We start from the raw sequence: 20,457 nt of genomic DNA, 5'->3' as shown, positions 1-20,457 counted from the left end.
TACTGTTTCACATGGTCTCTTATGTGACACTTACACAAGCAAAAATGAGGTGTAGTTTGCAAAGAGTTTCCAGAGCAAGAGTAATGGGGGGGTTTGTTTCCTGGAGATTAATTTATAGTTGGTGTGACTCAGTCCTGATAAAATCAGTTTATAAGAGTGTAGCTGATCATGATTTCTGGGTTTTGTTGTTTGTTTTGTTTTTGTTTTTGTTTTTTTTTTTTAATATTTTATGGCCTGCATTTGTTCCTAAAGAAGCCAGAACATTATTGCAGTCAAGAGTTGAAGGGTTAGATTTTAAAGGATGAGTTTTCATAATCCATGTATTGCCTTGTCTTTGTCCCACGGATCACTGAGTTGCTACTGCCAACGTGCTTGTATACATACTCTATCTATGCTTCAGAGAAAGCCTGTGCTTTAAATGTCTCTGGTCTGCAGGCCACTGGGTAGGCTGTTGTCTTCTACCTCAAGAAAAAGAGTTTGAACTCAGACACAAGGATGTAGTCTCAAGCTATGTAGGACCAGTAGCTGGGTACCCTCAAAATCCAGGCTGGGGCTCCTTCTTTCTCAGTGTTGCCTCAATTAAGGTAGTATGTATGAAGTAGGGGGAATAAAGGCCCATGTGTAATGCTGAGAGCACTCTTACACCAGCAAGAGATTCAGTGAAGTTAGTGCAGAAGTCTGTTTGAAAGGGAACACTTTCAAGCTGAGAGAGCTGTCACTGCCAGATTTTGCTGGTATTGCTGCATTAGTTAAGGGTGAGAAACTAACCACAGCACTGCCACATATATATGCCAGGGTGCTGCAAACAACCACCGCAATCCTTTTTTCTGGCAATGTATGTGTTGTATGAGGAAGGTAGTTTAGGAGTGCTAGCAAAAGGGCTCTGTCAGCCCAGGGTGTTTCTACTGCGGCTAGAGGATTTACAAAATGATCAAAAGAATTTTGAAGAAAGTAGTTAAGAAAAAGAAAAAAATGTGGATTTCTGTTGCTAAAATAAAACATTTATGTGCAAAATGTCCATTTCTGGTGAATATTTGGAGCGTAGAGTAAGTGAGAGAGTATATCTGAAAAACACAACATATGAAAAACTCAAAATTTTGAAATCTGTTATTAAAAAGCTTTTGGTTTCTGGTGGGTTTTTTTGTTTGGTTGGTTTGGGGTTTTTTATTAGCTCCTTGAGAGAAAAACGGTTTTCCCAGTAAGGTCTGTAGTTGAGTGGTATTGTGAGAATTAGCATTAGTTATATGATACTCACAGTAAATGATGCTTAAGACATGCTCTAAAAAGCAACTTCAAATTTAGAGCAATACGTAGTTTTTGTTATAACAACCTTTTCCCTTTGGAGATAATAAAACATTGCATTCACAATTAACAGACCCTTCAGAGATGCATAATGGTTCAAGTTTAAGAGTTGCTCAGTAGAGGAGGATATACTCGGAAGGATTTACACTAAATCTGTTGTTTAGGAAGAGCAACTTTTTCTGAGGCAAGTCTGAATGTGCTCCCTACCTAGCAGAGTGCAATGCTCAGTGTTCTCTTCTCCCACCTGCTGCCCACCCAGATTATGTGAGAAATGTTTGAGCACCTTACTATATAGTCAAGACTTTATTCTCACCTACTGAGGTCAGTGGGAGGTGCTGAAACCAATATGTGGGAGGAAATGAGCTGTGTGGGAGTGAGCTGGGGCATCCTGAAGCTGGGAGGCACTGGGAAGAGATGGGTCAGCTTCAGCCGTCACATCCAGCAAACCTTTCAGTGGGAGTGCAAGGCAAAGAGGTGGTGAAAAAATAAGTGTCACTAATACTTGGGTGGAGGTGGAGTGGGATGTTTTCTTTAAATGAGAAGCTTGAGCTATATGAATGAAGCTGCAGAGGAAAGGTGGAACTGAAAGACATGGGTTAGAGGAAATTGTGAATATGCTTGCAGCTCCCCTTTGTGAGCTGGCACAGCGTGTGCTGGGACAATCTCCATATGGGTTGTGCAGGAATGACATAGAAAGAGTTATATATTCCAGTAACCATATGTGATAGGAAAGTTCCCATGGCTGAAAGCTTTGTCATGGCTGAGTTAATCTATCACTTGTAATAGGTGTTATTGTTAGAATCTATATAGTTGACCAGGCAATATTCCTCAGCTCTGAGAAATTTCCTCCCCTCAAGTTGAAATCTGGTAATAGAGAAAAACACACATTTCAAGTGAATGTTTTGTGGGGTTTTTTTAACAGTTTTTTTTTGGTTGGTTGTTGTTTTTTTTTTTTTTTTTAACAAAGTATTGTTTTTTAAAATTGAAAGTTTCTATCTGCACTAATGATCAACTCTTAATTGCACTGAGATCTCCTAGATTGAAGGGCTGAGTGCTTCACAAACAGGTACAAAGAAGGAGTCCCTGTTCTGTCAGCCTTGAAGGCTCACAAACAAATGGATCATCTACTTTGGGATGGAACAAGTGGTGTGTTAATATTTTTTTAGATAAGGAGTTTAAATTAAATATACATTAAGCAGTGAAATTGCAGGGGAAAGCTAACACCAAGCTTTGAATGGGGCCTGCAATTTATTCTCCCTGTAGATGATAAAATAAGTTTGATGGTTAACCATGACCACTGAACAAGGATTAAAGCAACTTTTACAGAACTTTGCATGTGCTTTTCAAAAATATTTTTTTTTTCTCAGGTAGATGAGATTTCTGCTGTGAAGAAGGAATGTGCATCATCTTAATTTTACAATGGTAAAATGCTTGTGGTCACAGAGGAGAAGCTAAGTGAGGAATTGGACACAGGTTTTCTTAGCTGAGAAACCTTTCTTTGCTGGTTTCTCTTAGAATTCAAGGAACATTTGTGAGTTTATATATGAACCAGGCTCCACTAGATTGGGTAGTATCCACTTCCAGCTTAAGGAATCGTAAGCAGCTTTAGGATGTCAAACAGGCAAAATTTACATATCATTCATATTTCAGAAGAATATATGTGACTAGTATATTCCTTGGGTGAATTTTTCTTTCAAACCCAATGAATGAAAAAAGAGTTGGTGTATTGGACAAAACACTACGTTTTGGAACTAGAAAAGAAAAAAGGAAAAGTATGGTGGAAATGAGGAACTATTTTATTAGACTGCAACTTTCATTCTTTATTTGGCATCTATTTCATTATCTCCTATTTCCTGATGATAGCGTAATGTCCTCTCTTTTCCTGTTACCCAAGCACTTTACAGAACATGTGTTGCACGCCTATTGGCAATCATGGACAATTTGACATTCTCAGCTTCTTTTTACATGACTTGACATCAGTTCTTTTTCAAAGTATTGTCCCCCAACCAGGGAAATACATCTCCCCTCTCCCATCACTGCATTACATGCTGAAGAATGCTAGATGTTGTCTGCAACAAATTTTAAGGATACAGATCCGCTTATGTGCACTTGGACTGAGCTACCGTCCTTGGCCATTACCCTTTTGGAAGTCAGGGAGTGCTCTTGATGGTCCTGGGAGCATGGGACAGCCTGTGCCTTTCCAAGCATTATGAGGAAGCGACCCTGTTCCAACCTCTTACCAGGGTGGGTTATAAACAACATACTTAGACAAGCTATAAGGTCTTCTGCAATTGCTGTAGGTGTCTCACAGTGTTTCGTGGGCAGTCTGAACAGGTTCTTTATGTGAGACCAAGAGTCATGTTCCCTAGCTCATGCTAGGCATATTTCCATATGTAAATATAAAGCCAAGCCAGTATCTGCTCTTAAACTTGCTGAGATGGGTTCCTCTTCACCCTGGAGACCCAATTACCTCCTGAGCATGGGGCCATATCTGCTGGGCAGCAGGCAGTTTCCCCTGTTCAGCAGACACAGATCCTGGAAATATCACCAGCTCTGAACTGCTCTGACTCACCTCTCTTACCTGGTGCTTCGTTGCACTGTCTATCCTGGGGCCTCAGAGGGAGACAGTGATACGTTATCGCAAGATAATACGACCACTTTCCTTTTCCACAACTATCTGCTTCTTCACTGGAAAAGCATGCCCTGCTCAGAGCATCTGTCATCACTGCTAGCTTGGCTTGACATGGCCTCACCCCTGCATCACAACATTCTTGTTTCAAATGTGTGGGTTGTAGCTGTGTGGATCTACACCACAGAGACTTCTTTACAAGACTTTCTCATAGGTAGTGACCCGACTGAATCATCACTTCTGAGGTCAAAGGCAGGACAACTGAAACTATTACCTGAATCTATCCCTTCCCTATCTTTTTTTCAGAGTGTCACCAAGCAGATGCTTAGTATCTCATCCTCCCATCTCAATTTGTCATCTTCTTTGACGTAACAGGGAAGATACAAGTATCTTATCATCAGTAACAATCAATGACTTATTTTCAATAATTGGTGGGTTTGGGTCAATGCAGGTCCATAGTCAACGTCAATATTTTCTGACTAATGAAAGTTTTCTGAGTTCAGTGACACATTTTCTTGTCAGATTTGACAGTTCATTCTCAAGGGACTCCAGTGCAGGACATGAAGTGGTTAGATTTCCTTTGTCACTTTCACTCCTGCCTTATGTCCAGGCATTTTTCTTTCCATTTTTCATTATTTGTTCCACAATGTATCTACGGGATTGAGACTGTCACACATGTATTCTTTGCTGCTATCCATTTGCCCTGCTACCAGGGCTTCTTTTCTTGTCTGGACTGAACTAGTAGCTATTAGGGTTTGTTTTGCAACTTCTTGATCAATAAAGGTGAGCTTCTGTAGAGTAAGTCTTATTTCTTGTATGACTCTTCATTTTAAGAGGAGTCTTTCTGGTGTCTCCAAAGATGCTGAGTGGGGATCTGTGTGAATGGTAGTGTCCTCAGGTACGTAACATAAGTACATAGCCCAATTTTTTTTAATTTGGTTTTCAGGTTAAAATAACAAACCCAAAATCCTGTATTTCTCAGCTGTCTAATTCTGTCAGTGGTCACTGTAGTGGTCAAACACATCTACCAGGATTATCTGCTTTTCTGGCACCAATCCTGGCAGTCTTCACTACAAAACTGCTATGGAGGTTATTTAACTAACTGCCGGTAGGCCCTGAGCTGCTGAAGACCACATTTCCTGTAAAAATGTTTTAAAGAATTAATATATGGCTATCAGATATTACTATGCAGAGCAAGAAGCTGATGTAGCCAGAGGAGCTGCAGTTTACACTTAGTTGGGTAAGTCTATACTTTTATTTTGTTTATGTAGATATTAATACATACCTTCTCACTTATGTTTCTTATTAAAGGAAGTGATTAGATGTGAGAAACACTTGTGTGGGAATGTGGAGAATGACTTACGATCTTGACTGTTATCCAAGCAGAATTCTAGGGAAAAAGATTGTTATATTCCATAGATGATATCATATTTCAGTATCACATTATGTATCAGTTAAACTAGCAGATCCCTCTTTAAAATGCCTTACATATGTATGCTTTTTTTTATTAAACACCATCTTGGATATAAAAGCTGTGAAGAAACAATTTTTCTGCCTTATGATTTTAGAGTTTGTAGGATTCCTCTCATAATCTTGCTGCACATGAAACCTGTAGTGTTTCAAGGCATGGGCCTTATGATGGAGATTAATGTCATGACAGTAAGGATGATAGAAATGGCCCTCTAAAGAGTACGTCCAGCCCTTGCAGCCTGGGTGGCTTTCACGTGTGAATCCTCCATTGGTTCCTAAAGCAGAAAGTAGGTGTGAGTTTGGGACAATCTAGTCTAAGAATAGAGGCTGAAGAACAAGAAATTCCTGTTCATCAGAGTTTTCTGTCTCATCTGGAACATCTAGTGCTTCAGAGGGGGGGAAATTTTATGGCAATAATGGGGTGGAGGAAGAGGGCTCTAACTGCCTATGCTTTTCCCCATAAAAGTACACCAGCCGAGTGCAATGATAGGAAAGCGGGAGCCCTAAATAAAAGAATCTCTCTTGTCCCTTTTGAGCTGTGTAAGCATGGACCTTTGGCTAAAGCATCTATTGTACTGAACAGTGAGCAGCTGCTGCTGATACGCAATTGAGAACTGAAGTCTATTTAGAGAAATAATTGCTTTAGTTTCCAAGATGCTCCTGGAAATAAGATCTAAATTTCTCATTATAGTCTTACCTGGCAAAATACAGTATGTTCTAAACAATAATTAAAAATTCTTAAGAAGGCAAGTTAGTCTTCCAGGTTTGTAATGGAGAAAAAAAGGTAGGAACAAACAATCCTCTTGTGAAGGGAAGAATACTAATTGTGTCCTGTTCTGACATAGGAGTGAGAGATGAAACACCTGCATTTGTCCTCTCCAGAGTAGTGCTTGGGACTGTATTTTTCAACTGGAGTATTTTTCCTTCAAAAGAAAAAAGAAAAAGCCAAAAACAAAGAGAAAGAATATGGATACATTTGTTTTTCTAACCCATCCCACAGGATATGATGTAGAGTGCTTTATTGTCTAAATGTATTCCAAATTAACTAGTGCATTTGAGTAATTATTTTTTAAGTTGTCCCTTCTTAAATTGATTTTAAGGGATAGTGCATTTAAAATGCAACCAAAATTATAAGTAACTTTTAAAAGTGTAGACAGCTAATATATTGCTTACATTTTGCTGTTAACTGCCTTTGTTCCTTTCTTATGCTGATCATCTTCATGATACTTTTTCAAAATGGCAGAACTGACAGTGCACACAGTGGAGGAACACAGGTAAAGCCCTAAATACACAAAAAAATGTTCATATAAATATAATCTTAAAGTCACTTCCTAAATACTATCTAATACTGGGAATCAGGACATTGGTTAAGAGGTTGCTAATTCTGAGAATTCATCTCCTGCATTTTATAGTTAAGAATTTCTTCCCTTTTTTTCGTACTTCACAACAAAGACTGTAACACTTGCAATCTCCCTTTTAAGTGTGGCAGCTGGACTAATAATCTTCTCTAAGGTGGGTCAGTTGAAAAACAAACTTTACTTAAATGGCACCCAAGTTCTGAACCAAACTTATATATGCTATCATTTGTGTATCAAATAAAAATAGATGGCTTAGTATGTTAGGGCTTCACCTCCTACCTTTTTGTTTTCTTCTTCTCTCCTGTTCCGACCAGCCCAGATAGGTAAGAACTGAGAACTGCAGGATTAAACCATCAGCAACAAAAGACTTGTTTCCAGAATTTTAATTTTGTTTGCACAGATGTTACTTTAAAAGTCTTTATTTTTAAATTAAAGTCCTACAGTAACTTCCTGACAATCCCATTTTACACTGAGTGTCCACCTGACTTTTTTCAGAATTATGGATCACTCACGGGTCTCATGGTTCTCAGCTGAAATGAATTCTCGTGAGTGATTTTTTAAAAACACTGGTTTTGCTAAGTGAGATAATAATTCTTCAGCCTTTATCTCTTAATCCACTGGCTGATGCCATGTGAAGATATGAATATCAAGGGAGAGCGCCAACTGAGCTTCTGCCTCACAAAGTGTGATCGTTCCCTTTGCTGCTTATCACACAGGAGTGACAAGAACCACTGTACCATCTTCCTCCATGCCTCCATGCAGTGAGCCCCCTCATGTGCTACCAGCTGAACTCTGGTGTTGGCAGGGCCCTTTGGGGGCTCCTCTACTATAAAGGCTAACTGTGGTAAAAGCATTAACATCTGCTGTCTGAATACAAACACTGCTCTGAGATTCCTTCAAGCGCAAGGGGACTAATCCTGCAACCTTGTTTCAAATGGACTACACCTTCTGAAGGCAAGAAAAATACAGATAATCTGCAAGTAGACTAGGTAAGGTAAATATGTGCCTTACTAGTGACACTGGAAAAATAGCCTCCCAGGTCTCCTTTGCCTGAAAGAGCTGAAAAGTAAAAAGTGTGCAGTTATGGGGCGGTTGTTCTGAACAGGGAAAATTGAAAGGAAACGGGGTCTTAAACTCGTGACAGGGAGGTAACCTACTGGCTCCCTGATCTCTGGTTAGGTTGAAAATGTTAGTTTACCTTTTCCAGGTGTTAAACCTGTTTTGTAATTTTTTATTACTTCCCCCCCAATTTTTCATCTCTCAGACTGTCGGAGCATATTGCAGGGGTGTCAGCAGGGATGGTGAGTTACATCAGCTAATGCTGAGAAGGGTGGGTGATCAGCATCTCAGATGTTCGGGCCCTTCTACCAAGACTTCAATGATTGGAGGCAGAGAGCAGGTGGAAACTGCTTTCACCACAACCTGACTCAGAGTGCTGACTATTTTCAGTGACGCTCATGTAAGGGGGCAGAAAGCTATAAATCCACCCCGTGCCTCACAAACCCAGTAACAAAATTGCATCAGTTTACCCGTGAGCTAAGGAAGACTCGAGAGCAGTCAATGTATAAGCAAGCTGATCTATAATTACCCGAAGAACTAGTTTGAGAGCATTATTACTGTTATAAAATGTAATAGCAGTATTACATAAGCACAGTAACAATAGTACATCTCTAAATGGTTGCAGACTGCCTCTTTTCACAGCTGTGCTAGAAAATTGATCACTGGATGGTCATGAAATGAATATTTTCCCTAATCAGAATGGAGAGCTTTATTACCCTTATAATTACTTGTTTAGCAGTCACTTATTAATTTTTTTTTTTAGTCCATGAGTAATAAAATGGGCCTGTTTATTAAATAACATTTTAATTAGGAATCATTTTTAACATGTGCCAAGCTCTTAATGTTTTCTCCTATGTAATTACTTAGATAAATGCTTGTATTTCTGATAACTCCATTGACACCATCAGCCAAACTAAACCTTCCCTGGTATATAGCTCATATAAAATAACAGGCTCCAGATGCCTTAACTTCCCTGCAAACAGCTAATTTTTAACATATTGCAATATAATATTGCTTATTTTACTAAACAGCTTTTACAGACTCCTGCTAGATACTGTGTATTTACAACTCATTGGAATTCAAATGTACTATTTTTCCTCAGCTAAATTTCTTATTGACTGCGCTGGAAAGCTTGCATTATTTTATGAAATTTCATATTTTCATTAAAACACACCTCAGAGGCAATGTTGACAAATTGTTTTGCAAATGTCTACATACTATTTGGCCATGCATAAAACTTGTTTAAACATTATGAATGTTGATATAATGAGTAAATATTTTAAGTGTTGATCTCAAAATGAAAGAGTCATAATCATTTTGATGAAATGAAAATGTCTTTCTTTTGTCCCTTTCACAAAAACTGAACTTCTTTTCATTTTTTGCTCCTATTTTTTTGAATGAGGATCAGCATCATCAGAGTGCTTGCTTGTTTACACATGAAATATTGGCACAGTTTTTTCTCTTGTCCTGAGACTGAAACTCTTGCTCAGGTCAAGAAAAGAGATGGCTGTCTTTCACTAACATGGAACATGAGTAGATCAAACACCCTGTTCTTGTTTGTACAAGTAAAGCCCTATTTGCCCAGGTAACACGCCTAATTTTGATGTAGGTATTAAGCTAATGAAATATGCATTCTGGTAGTAGCATGGGACCTACAGATTCCTTGCACAGTGACATCTGATTTTAGTAAGCCTTTGCTGTTTTATGCTTACCAACAATTTTGCTCTCTAAATCCATAGTTTCCACATGCTTATCTACTGTTTCCCTGGCTCTTCTGTGCAGGTGTGAGGCTAAAACTGGCCATCATAGATAGCAATACAAATTGTCTTAAGAGATGTAGTTTCAAACATGGGATTGTATTTTAGTCCTTTGTCATTTTTAGGAGTTTCAACCTTGTGTCCCAGAGCTCTATGGACTACTAGCCATTCAAAAGTCAATGCAATTTCACCAGGACAGTTTGCCCCTGTGAAGCATCCCTATATAAGGGATGCCATGTATTCCCTGCTTTTCCATTAAAACCTTTTCTATGGAATCATTCTAGTATATGCTAGTTACCATTTCTCAGTAAACAAAGGATGCATAAAACCTTGTTTATAACTTTAAACCTAGTTTTAAAGGAAGATTGAAGTGGGCTAAGGGTTCAAGCTGACTGTGAGAGGTGCATTCTGTTCTGAAATTAACATTTCCATTCACTCACTGGAACAAAGGAATTAAAAGAAGACATTTTCCTTTCCTCTGTAAAATTTCTACAGTGTTTTTGACCATATGACATTATCAGGCATGAGAACATAAATCTGTGAAAGACCTTATTACATTTTTTTCAACTATAGATTTTGGAGGGCTCTAAAGGGAGCAGTCTTAGCTCACCTGTATACCTCAAATTCTACACCTCAATCACTAAGAAAGAAAAAAAGAGTCCATGATCACTTCTTCAGGTATCAAAGAGACTTTGGAAAATGAAGTTTCCTAAAAATGTAAGAACCAGGTGAATTTTACTGAGGACTGGCCTGTAGACCCAACTGGTGGCTTGTCCGCACATCAGATAGATGAAGCAGTTTGAAAAAATTGACGGGTTTTCCTTGATTTTGTGCTGCAGATCCTTATTCCTGTGGCTTATTTCTTCTCTGTTTTTACTTGGGTTGGGTTCTAGCCAGTCTTGGGTGGTCAGTCTGACCATCCCATATGACCTTGCTCATGTTTTCTTTGCTTACAGTTGTATACTGTGCCTGATAGTAGAAGCTAGAAGGTAAAAGGATAAACCTTTGACTGGCATCACTTACAAGCAAAACCATGATTCTATTGATATTTCTGTGTAGTTTCTCCCAGTTTATCTCATGCTGGAGGGTGATGGAATTGAATGCATAGTTTTCATATGGTTAGAAATAGGATTTGAGATCCATATCTGGATCCTGGGCCTTCTTTGGCCTCATTGGAAATTCTCTCCAACACAAAGATGTTGCAGTGTTGAATTAAAATGACAATTCAAAAGTTCCCTAGGCTGCTGCCAGGTAGGGAAGATATTAATGTCTCTGTGTCATGCTGCCTAATTCCCAGGAGTAAGGAAAACACTAACATGTTCTGGTATCATCAGGACTCTTTGGAGGCTTTCTAAGTTGACTCAGAGGTTAATTAATCTTAGTGTTAGAGGAGAGCTGTAGTGTCACTTGAGTGCAAAAGCCACAGATGACTTGGACAGTGTTGTTAAACTTCTCAGAAAAGGATCCACCCAGGTCAGTGCACGAGGAGGGAAGCACCTCAGTTCTGCTCATGTTGACTAGCTTATGGTACTTCTCCTAATTAGCCACATATAAAACTCTAGCCTGTTGTCGTGGTTTGAGCTGGTCGGCAGCCAACCACCCTGCAGCTGTTCACCCACCCTCCCCCCACACCTGGGAATGGGGGAGGGAATTGGAGGGGTAAAGGGAGACTCGCAGGTTGAGATAGAAATGGTTTGATAATGTTAATAAAATGAAAGCAATGACAGTAATAGAAAATATAAACAGTCAATGCTCAATGCAACTGCTCACCACCTGCTGACCAATACCCAGCCTATTCCCAAAATACCAAGATCTCACAATCGCAATCCTAGAAGTGAGAGAGAGCCCCTTCCCAACCACTCCTCCTCTATATAGTGAGCATGACGTTCCATGATATGGAATATTTCATTCGCCAATTTGGGTCTGGTGCTCTGGCTGTGGTCCCTCTCTGCTTCTTGTGCACTTGTGAACAGGCAAGACATGGGGCACTGGAGAGGCCTTGAAATCTCAGCAGCAGCTGAAAACATCAGTGTGCTATCAGCATTCTTCTCATACCAAACCCAATGCTGAATCTAAAACACAGCACTATTCTTGTTACCAAAAAGGAACATTATTCCAGCCCAAATCAGGACACCAGCTAAGAAACACAAGCTGGTACTTGATAGTCACAGTCCTGAAATCTCCACTGATATTTTAGTTTTACCGTACAATGTCTTCTTTTTTCTGACAAAACACATCAGAAGTTCCTCTTCTCACCCTGCTTCCTGCTTTCCCCACGCAAATTTTTGTCTGGTATTCCTTGTTACAGCTATAGGAGAGCTGGGTTCAAGTTCCCCATCTGCCTGTAGGAAGAGGCCTGTATTTGCCGTAAGAGAACATTGCCAGTTGATTAAACTGCTGAGGCATTGACCATTCAGGGTAATGTTATCTCTGTCTTGCCTATTAAATCCTAACAGCTTTATACAAGTAGGGAAGAGGCTTGAAGCTAGGTCCTATAGCCAAGTGCTTTTTGTGACTCCACAGGAACACATGGGAGTTGCAGGGATTCAACAGGCAGAGTGCACAAGGAAATATGAGTTTGCTCAGGCAGAGGAGAGATGTCTGGATGCACAGTCTGTGTGCATGGTCTAACTGCTGGCTTGTGGGGTAAAAGCAGGGTGCTGGCTTCACTGGGGAAACACAAACTGAGGAGCTGCCAGATTGAGGTGGCAGATGAGTCTTGATTTGAGACTCTGCATCATTCTACAAAGATACCTAAGCATATAACAGCAACATAAATGTCATTTTAAGACCTTTTGTGCACCAACTTCCTTGACAGTTGGGATCTGAGGCTTGGACCCTGCCTGTATCTGAGATTCTTCTTCCTCTCTGAAAAAGCCTCCTGATGTGGAGATTGCCTTGTCATGACAACCTCAGCTTGACTGAGTGTTTGGAAATGTTCTTTAGACAAGATAAGTTTCTTTTTTACAAGAAAAAAAGAAAAAAAAAAAAAGAAGAAAAAAAATGAGGAACACTGGTGCACTTCGGATTAATAGAAGCTTTTATACTTAATCAGTTTTAAAGTCTAAGAGGCTGCTACCATGTCTAGCTGTTCTGGTTTCAAGGAGAGAGGCAAACAATGCTTGTCAAACTTGACTCTGAAAAGACACTAGCTTTTTCTGTGGTGGTACCTCTCAGTTTCCATTGCACTGGCTTGTCCTATTTTAAATTTGTAATGAAAGAAAAAATTCTAAAGCTGGTAATCATGCGCCTTCCTTGTATAAAAACACATCTTGTTTTTATCATCAGTAACCTGTACTACACAAGAGCTCTGACACACATTTCAGGATAGATTAGGAATTGCCTGCTGCATTTACATAACATTAAAATCACTGTCTAGATACACAAAATAAAATGAATACTTTCCTGATTCTCTAGTATGGGCTTGCATAAAAACGATTTTACCCTGCTTTCTTTTTTTTTTTTTTTTTTTTTTTTTTTTCATGAATGCAACAACCTCTCTCTTTATTTAGTGGGCTGGAAGAGAAGGATTTGATAGCTGAGTGAGAGGACACCTATGTAATTCATTTTTCTGGCAGACTTGGACAGTGTGCTTACCACATTAAAAAGAAAATGGGGGGAAAAAGTGTTGCAAAAAACCATATGGAGTGTGTGACAGCCTGGCCCTAACTGACTCCCCATCATTCCTTGCAGCTGCCGGAAGCCAACCGCTCATCTTTCCGAACCACAGGCTCATGTGGGTAATGATATGATTTCCTCTGTCTTGTGTGTGTGCTTCAAGAAAAGTAACCCCCCCAAAACTGTACACACCCAGTTAATCAAGATAGCACTGGCTTCTCTCATCCTACTGAAGTGATTCTTGCAATGCTGGGACAAGCAGCTGGAGGCTTCATCTTCTGTCCCAAGCAGAGTGTTCACCATCATTCAGGTTTTTCTTGATTGCTTTGGACTCTATCCTTCATCTCACTACTAAGTAGTACCCTCAACAATTGAAAATAAAAAGGGAAGTGGAGTTCATATAATCTGGTTTCAGACTAGTATAGAATCTTTAGTATTTCACTTTCTCGGGGAATTCACTCACCTTTTACAAGGAAAAAATACAAAATCAGGACTTTTTTGTTGCATTTATCATCACTGTTCTCTATTGAGGACCTTTAAAATGATGCCTATATGTCTATAAATGTTGGAAATAGCAGATGTTTTACCAAGAGAAGTAAGGCTTCACTAAAGTTGGAAATATCCATATACCAATTTCTTATGACTGGAAATACTATACAGTTTATTCTTCAAACAACCATCTTGTAGTCCACCTGAAGCCTTTCCCACTACATTATAACTATAATTTCAGTGCTTTAGTGACTATTAAAAATAGGCTGTTGGATTTAACTTTAAGAAACAGTAATTCGGGTTTCCCACAAGGCCATAGGTGAAAGCTTCAAAACAGCGAAGGAGAGGGTAGAATCAGGATGCATTCACAGTGAGGAGCAGCATGGAAGAGAACAAAGATTCCTGTTTGAAAAATAAATTGCTGGATGGTGGAGGTGAGTTTCAAAGGCCCACTGAATGTCAGGGCTTACATATTGATAGGCAGTGAGAGATTATAGGCCAGAAAGGACTCAAAAACCCTCCATATTTCTTCCTTTTTTAAGTGATAGAATTAATAGCAGATGAAGATACCTAGGAAAAGATTTAATTTGGTTAAAGGGTCAGGCAAGCATAATGATCTCTGTAGACATATTCTGAATTAACATGACTGCAGCTAGAAAATTTTTGTCACTATTAGAAGAAAGAATATGGTAGTAATCAAGATATAAGGGGATGAAAACTTGGAGTTAGCTGTTGTAACTGTTGGATGTATAGCTGAGATAATTTTTAGAAATGTTCTAAAATAGTTTTCAAGTATTGGCAATAGTCTGACTGTGAAAAACATGAGAGAGTTCTGAGTTGAGGATGAGGTTTTTGGGTGGCAGTCTGAGGAAAGAGACAGGATGCTGATTCGATGTAGTATGATTCAGAAGGAGGTCACAGTCAGAACTCAAGGGAGAGGAATGACACCTCTTTTGGCACTGTTGAACTCGGGCTTGGAGAAATATTCACCAAGACATGTTAGGGAAGGCTGAAATCTCAGTTTGTACAGAAACCAGACAGAGAAGTCTGGTTGATAATTCTGTGAATGATCAGTATGGAATTGTTAGCTGAAATTGTAATTGCAAAAGCACCTTGCATCTTCTTCTGGGGGAGGGGGTAGAGAAGAGGTCTAGGAAAGAGCCCAGAAGCCTCCCCAGAAAAAAATGGTTACAGAACAAGGGGGACTTCCAAAACGCATGTTGAATCTAGGAGGAGAACCAAAAATCAGCACTGGTTTTAAAGTCATCAAGAAAAATGAGATTATGTAAAAGGATGCAGACAGGACATGAAGGAAAAGAATAAGCAAGTTCCGGTTCTGAAAATTGGCTGGAAAGTGATCATTAGAGATTTTGACCAGAATAGCTGGAGGTGGTGGGGAGAATCTCACTGTATCCTTGCCCATACACATAACACTTCACAGGCATCTGGTTTCGGCCACTGTGTAAAACGGAATATTGGGTTAGATGGTCCTCTGGTCTGACCAAGTTCAGCTGTTCTTAATTTCAGTGGAGTAAAAGGTGCAGAAACTAGATTAGACACTCTAGGGTGGAAATGGAATACAGGAAATCTTATCGGTGCTTGCAGACAGTACACTCAAATGTGTTCAGATACGAAGGGGAACTGCAGGAGGTAACTGGACAGGCAAGGGAAGTCAAGGATGGGAGAGACTGCTGCAGAACTGGCATGGGAACAGGGGAGATGGATTACACAGAAGAGTAATGAAGGGAGTGAGAATGGGTGAGAGGTAGATTGAGAGATGATAGGATGGATGGGGTTACTGGGGAAACTGGAAGAATTAGGGGAAAATAATTGCAAAATTCCTATGCCTGTGAGAGTAGCAAATGAAAGTTGTAGGACGTGAAAGAGGCAAAGCGGTGCTATTGGGAATGTAGAGATGACACTGGGCCAATTTGTAATCATTACATGTTTGCAAATTGTGAACAGGAATAGCACAGTGAAATGCAGTTGAAGACACCTGTTAGTTTTCATCGTTTTGATTAATAATAATGAAATTATGCGTGCAATATAAGGAATGGTATGCACTTGCAACTTGCAGTGCTCTGGTGAAACAACCGTACGCAGAGGTGACCAGTTGCCGCAGTGGCCTCAGAATAGGTAAAGAAAGTGCGATTCCCTCGCCGCTTTCGCAGTCAGCCCGGGGGCTGCTGGATGGGCTCCTCTTCCTGAGCCCCCCCGCCCAGCAGCAGCGGGAGCAGCAGCCACCAGCTCTCCCCCCACCCAGCCTCCCCCTCCCACCCCCGTGGGAGGCTGGCCGCGTGGATTGCTTAGTCCTGCGCGGTCACACTCAGAGCTCCGAGATCCAGAGGATAAAAAGGATTGACGAGTGCAGGAAGGTGTGTGTTATATGTAGCAATTCCACTGGAAAAACGAGGGACTGTTTCCCCCAAAATGGCTTAAGTGATTTAGGAAGCCTGTGCCACCCTACCCTGGCCTTACTTTAGGTGGTCTGAAAATTACATCCTGGAAAAAAATGGCAACCTAATGTCAAACTAGTCTTAGCAACAGTACCTTAATTTGCCACGTAGCAGTCAATCAAAACTATGTAAAATCCATTAAGATCTCTAGTCACTTGGGGAGTAAGAATGTCAATGTAGTGGCATAAATGTATCAGATCAATTGAAAGGTGTTTTCACCTGGCAGTACTGGAGATTGAAAATCAAGGTTTCCCCTCAAAAGTGAAACTCAGCAGACAGCTTCTGACTTTGGTTATGTATTACTGCAGTACTAGAGAAGTGAGAACCCTAACTGTAGTTATTTAGAGAATAAAAGTAGTTTTTTATTACTTTACTTAGTTGTGTATTTATTCATAAGATATATTAAAAGGTGTGTTTGTTCATGAGTCTTTTTATTTCCCCTGCCTTAATGTAATCATCTTAAATTACTTTATTTTTTGTAAAGCGTTTCTGTTCTTTCTGTTCTTAAATTTCTGATGCTTCTTTCATTTCCAGATTCTCCACAGAAAAAAAAAAAAAAAGGAGCTGCCAGAATAACCAGAAAGGGAGTTTGTTAGTTTCTTTGGTTTTATTTATTTAAATTGTATTCTTAACTTTGTTTTCCTATGCATTTTTCTTTGAAATATTACAGTTTTCAGGCTGAGATCTACTAGGCCAAATTCCCACTTAGGATAGATCAGACTAGTACTTTTGCAGCCGAATAGTTTGCTTTACTGAAGTGTGGAAATTATTTCTGTGATGGAGTTTGGGAGTGGCAAGTTTGGGTTTTGTTTTGAGGTTTTTTTACTAATAATAACCTGTAGCAGCAACCACAAGAAAGTGGCAGGAAAAGCTTTTGTAGTAAAGAATTTCTGCATGTGTTTGGAATAAAGAAAAAAAAAGTGGAAATTTGCAGATTCTGAAAATGCTGAGAGTCTGAAATAGTGGTCAAACTCTCACCTCCTCTCATATTTCAAAGTCAGGCTATCAGTTGCAACTGAACAATAGTTTGGGTGAAGACCTTGTAGATATATCATCACAAAACTGGTCCCAGGATTCCCTGGATGTCTGTACATGTTGTATAAACATGCACACAAAGAAATACTCCAAGAAGTTAAAAATAACCAAAAATCAGAGAGATGTATGTGGAATATCAACTGCTTCAGCTTAGTTCAGCAAGGACCATTGTTCTCTGATTAGAAAACTGGGTCATATATGTAGATGTTTATTATATTAGCTCAGCACATATGAGTGATAGTATTTTCGGAACCTCATATGCAGCATTCTACATGTTCAGTCTGACAATTTTTTTAAAACCTTGAGCCCCACAAGTGTTGGAGGTAAGCAAGAAAAATGTTCTCATTTACCATATACCCACTTTTATCCAATTATGAGCCAAATTTTTCCTCTATGTAAGAATAAGTACTTATTGATTTAAGAAGAAACAGGCATATTGATCCAAAGGGAAAATACACTGTACATGTTGATCAATATTTACCTTGCAGGACAAAACACCCTGATATTCACTTCAAGGCATCAATATATACACATTACTGCATGTTTATGTCATTAAGTCAGGTAACTGGGCTAGATTTCCATCTAACAGTATAAACTCTCTTAATGATTATTTTTCTAGTCAAATATTAGACTCTAAAGGGAAGAAGGAGTTAGAGAACCAAAAAAAGAATAATTGTTCACGTCCCTTGAGATAAATAATACTTTTCATTAAACTCAGCTGATGCCTACCAAGAGCCGCTAGACTGATTATATAATATAAGCAGTGAGAAGTCCTCCAAATTCCTCCTAAAATCACTTACCCTGTACCAAGGTAAAATTGGAAATCTAAGCATACGTGTCTAAAGATATTTAGGTGCCTAGCTTGTAATTAGTTTGATGTCAATGAACTTGTACAAGAAGGAGTTGTTTCCTTTTAATTTCCAAAGACAGAGCATATCTGAGTTCCCAGAACACTTTTAAAAATTCTGCACAATCCAGGCACCACTGGCTCCTCTCTTTTAGCTTCACTGCAGGCCAGGGGTTTCTTCTTGCTGGAATTCATTGACATAGAGCTAATCATAAATTATACAAAGATAAACTAATTATAGCGTAATGGGGCAGTTACGGTACACATTTTTTTCTCTGACATTTCTTTTCTGTCCCATAATAGCTCTAACACTGGGTTAATCATTTTTATTTAAATGTTTTCTTTATGGCTAATTTCACCCTAATATCACCCATCTCCATCTTGAGTCTCCTGAGGCGCTCGCTATGAAGGACACACCCAGGGAAGGGGCAGGCATGGGACAAAGAGAAGCTGTGACAGCTACCCAGTTAATATGTATTCTTGACATGATCAACTCCATAATAACAATGTGCAATACATTTTGCTTCAGACCAGAATAAATAACATGGCCCTCCCTTCAAACCACTTTTATGGTCTCCTCCTCTAAAGAATACACCTGAAAGCTACGGATCCTTTCTGCATGACTTTGCCCAGTTGGGACCCTTCCTAAATCTGCCCATAGCTGAAATTCATGTTTAAATTCTCATCACCATGTGCCTTGGTCACCTTCCACCTTGTCTCTCACCCTGGTCAGAGACAAGCCTATCCTGTCCTGTCCTGGTCATTTCCATTCAGAATGCTGGAATTAGCACGTGGTTTGGGAGTTTGTATCTACTCCTGGTTCTTCATCCACTGTTTAATCTGAGATTAATTTACTGTACTTCTGCTGGGAAGCTCTTGTATCCCTGACTGCTCTCCCTAGCCTACTCATTTGCTTTTCAAATCAGCATTTTCTCTGATTATTTGTGGGGCTGAGAAGGATGTGTCTGTACATATCATCCTGCCTATTCCCTTTTCTCCCTTTAACCTGTTAGTAGCTGTTATCCCTACAAAATTTGATAACAACTACAATGATGTTGCACTTCCAGCCCCAGCCTATTGATTTTCCTGATAACACCTCACTGTTTCCTTGAGTTCCCTGAGCTGTGTGTAGCTGTAGGTTATCCATTGTCTGATTGTAGCTCATGAACTGTGTGCACATTGCCACACATGATGGAGTCCTAGGCCCTGAGTCGCATCTGCTTGTTTTCCGGTATTGCAAATAATAAAAATAATCTGAAGTACAGCTTTTTAGAAGCCTGGGTTGTAAAAAGCTGCTTGCCTGCCAAATGGGCATGCCTGCGCCCAGATGAACGGAAGAGACACGATGTTCCCTACCTATGCTGTGCATCCACTGGAGTAAGCAGCTCTACACTGGGAGTCAGATAGCCGTGATGGTATCTTCAAGCTAGCATCAATGTGTCTGTTTGTCCCTCCAGTTCATTGGGTTTACATGGTAAGGTTTTGGTAGCAGGGGAGCTGCAGGAATGCCTTCTGTGAGCTGCCCCATGTTGGACAAAGCCAGTTCCAACAAGCAATGAGGGACATGCCGCTGCCCAGAGCTGAGCCCATCAGCGATGTTGGTGACACCTCCATGATAACATATTTAAGAAAGGGTAGAAAATGCTGCACAGCAGCTGTAAGCAAATGTGCGAGAAACAGCTCTGCAGACACCAAAGCCAGTGAAGCAGGAGGGGGAGGAGGTGCTCCAGGTGCCGGAGCAGAGATGGAGGTTAACGGTGGAGCAGATCTCCACCTGCAGCCCGTGGAGGACCCCACGCCAGAGCAGGCGGATGTGCCTGAAGGAGGCTGCACCTCACGGAGGGCCCATGCTGGAGCAGGTTTCTGGTGGGAACTGCATTCCGTGGAGAGAAGCCCATGTAGGAGCAGGTTTTCTGGCAGGAACTGTGACCCCATGTGGGACCCAAACTGGAGCAGTCTGTTCCTGAAAGTTTGCAACCCACAGGACGGATCCATGCTGGAGTACTTCTCGAAGAACTGCAGCCTGTGGGAAGGACCCATGTTGGAGCAGTTTGTGAGAGACTGTATCCCACGGGAGGGATCCCTCACTGGAACAGGGGAACAGTGTGAGGAAGAAGGAGCAGCAGAGATGAAGTGTTATGAACTGACCACAACCCCCATCCTCCTGCACCGCTCAGGGGGGAGGAGGTAGAAGAGTCAAGAGTGAGGTTGAGCCTGGGAGAAAGGGGAGTGGAGGGAAGGTGTTTCTTTGAGTTTTTTTGTTTCTTTATTTTATTTTATTTTAATTTAATTTAATTTCTCACTATCTTATTCTGTTATTAATTGGCAATAAAGTAAATTCCTTTCCCTAAACTGAGTCTAATTTGCCCATCATGGTAGTTGGTAAGTGATCTCTTCATCCTTATGTCAACCCATGATCTTTTTCATCCTATTTCCT

Source organism: Tyto alba, unplaced genomic scaffold (genome assembly GCF_018691265.1).
Source record: "Tyto alba isolate M040663 unplaced genomic scaffold, T.alba_DEE_v4.0 Super-Scaffold_27, whole genome shotgun sequence".
NCBI lineage: Eukaryota > Metazoa > Chordata > Aves > Strigiformes > Tytonidae > Tyto > Tyto alba.
The sequence above is the reverse complement of the archived record's forward strand: the minus strand, read 5'-3'. Positions refer to the sequence as shown.